This window comes from Equus quagga, chromosome 1 (assembly GCF_021613505.1).
Source record: "Equus quagga isolate Etosha38 chromosome 1, UCLA_HA_Equagga_1.0, whole genome shotgun sequence".
In the NCBI taxonomy this organism is placed as follows: domain Eukaryota; kingdom Metazoa; phylum Chordata; class Mammalia; order Perissodactyla; family Equidae; genus Equus; species Equus quagga.
The window spans coordinates 67,424,880-67,426,652 of NC_060267.1; the positions used below are offsets into that span (position 1 = coordinate 67,424,880).

Genomic DNA, 1,773 nt, shown 5'->3' on the forward strand with positions numbered 1-1,773 from the left:
TTAATAAATGTTATGTCTTCTTGGTAGATTGATTCTTTTTTTGTTGAAGTTTGTTTTATCTGGCATAAATATGGCTATACTCACTTTCTTTTGGTTGTCACTTGCTTGGAGTATCATATTCCATCTCTTCACTCAGATCCTATGTTTGCATTTAGAGCTGAGATGGGTCTCCTAGAGGCAGCATATTGTAGTGTCTTGTTTTTTAAATCATCCAACCACTCTGTGTTTTTTGATTGGTGAATTCAATACATTCACATTTAGAGTGATTATTGATATATGAGGGCTTAATACTTCCATTTTATCTTTTGTTTTCTGGTTGTTCTATATTTCCATTGTTTCTTTATCCTTGCTTTTCTGTCCACCATTTCAGTTTGGTGGTTTTCTGTAGTGTTCTCAGTTTCCTCTTGTTTTATGTTTTGTGACATTTTTATGATTTTTTTGTGGTTACCACGAGGTTTGCATAAAATATCTCACATATGAGATAGTCCTTTCTCTGCTGATACCATCTTATCTCCTTTAGCTTATGCATGTTCCTTCCTTTTCCTCTTTCCTTTCTATGTTTTTGTTGTCATAAATTATCCTTTTTTTGTGCTGTGAGTTTGATAACAAATTGAAGTGGTTTTAGTTATTTTTGATGCATTCTTTCCCTTTAGCCTTTATATTATTCAGTGTTTACTAACCTATTCTGATATAGAGTTGCAATTTTCGGATTCTGTCTGTCTGTTTATCACCTTTCTCAAAGCTTTATAAATGTTTGTCTTTTTCTTTCAGACAGGAGGGTTCCTTTCAACATTTCTTGTAAGGCAGGTCTAGTGGCAATGAACTCCCTCAGCTTTTGTTTGTCTGGGAAAGCCTTTATTTCTCTTTCACAGCAGAAGGATAATTTGGCTGGATAGGATATTCTTGGCTGATACTTGTTGTCTTTCAATATTTTGAATATATCATTCTACTTTTACCTAGCCTATAGAGATTATGCTGAGAAGTCCACTGATAACCAATGAAGGTTCCTTTGCAAGTTATTTTCTTCCCTCTGACCTCCCTTAATAGTCTGTCACTGACTTTTGACAGTTTTAATATAATGTGCCTTAGAGAAGGTATTTTTGTGTTGAGATAATTAGGTGTTCTATTGACTTCATGTACTTTTGTATCCAGTTCTTTCCCCAGTTTTAGGAAGCTCTCAGCTATTATTTTTTAAGTAAGTTCTCTGCTCCTTTTTCCCTCTCTTATCCTGCTGGGATACCCATTATCCATATGTTACTTTTCCTAAGTGAGTCAGATATTTCTCATAGGATTTCTTTATTTTTTTAAATCTAAAAAAAGAATGAAATACTTCACAAAATTGCATGTCATCCTTGCTCAGTGGTCATGTTACTCTTCTCTGTATCATTTCAATCATAGTATATGTGCCCCCAAAACAAGCAGTAGACTATCTTTAGTGTTACTTTTATGATATCACAAGGAGAGAACAGTGGGTGGGTGATTAATTAGAAAAGTCTTTTTGGAGAAGGTCGTTAATTAAAGGTTAATTAGATAATTAAAGAAACAATATCTGTAAAAGGTATTGTAAACTTTTAAATGTTAGTTATAATTCTTATTGATGCTGCTAAATATTCTTTCTTTTTTTCTCCTATCACTAGTAATGAATGTCCGCAGCACTAAATTATAATTCCCTCTCTGTAATTAGATCAAATAAGAAAGTTATAGAAGAATAACGAAAAGTAATATCAAGCATTTGTAGCAGGGTTTATTTTACTTATCTGTTGGACTATGCAC

At 33.0% G+C, this 1,773-nt stretch overlaps 1 non-coding gene across 1 annotated transcript; it reads right to left on the reverse strand.

The window, feature by feature from the left end:
* Nucleotides 1-1,315: 1,315 nt before the first annotated feature.
* LOC124231549 (U6 spliceosomal RNA) lies at nt 1,316-1,418 on the reverse strand. The gene has a single exon (XR_006886590.1). It is a non-coding gene; the product is annotated as a U6 spliceosomal RNA (small nuclear RNA).
* Between the last annotated feature and the right edge of the window lie 355 nt (nt 1,419-1,773).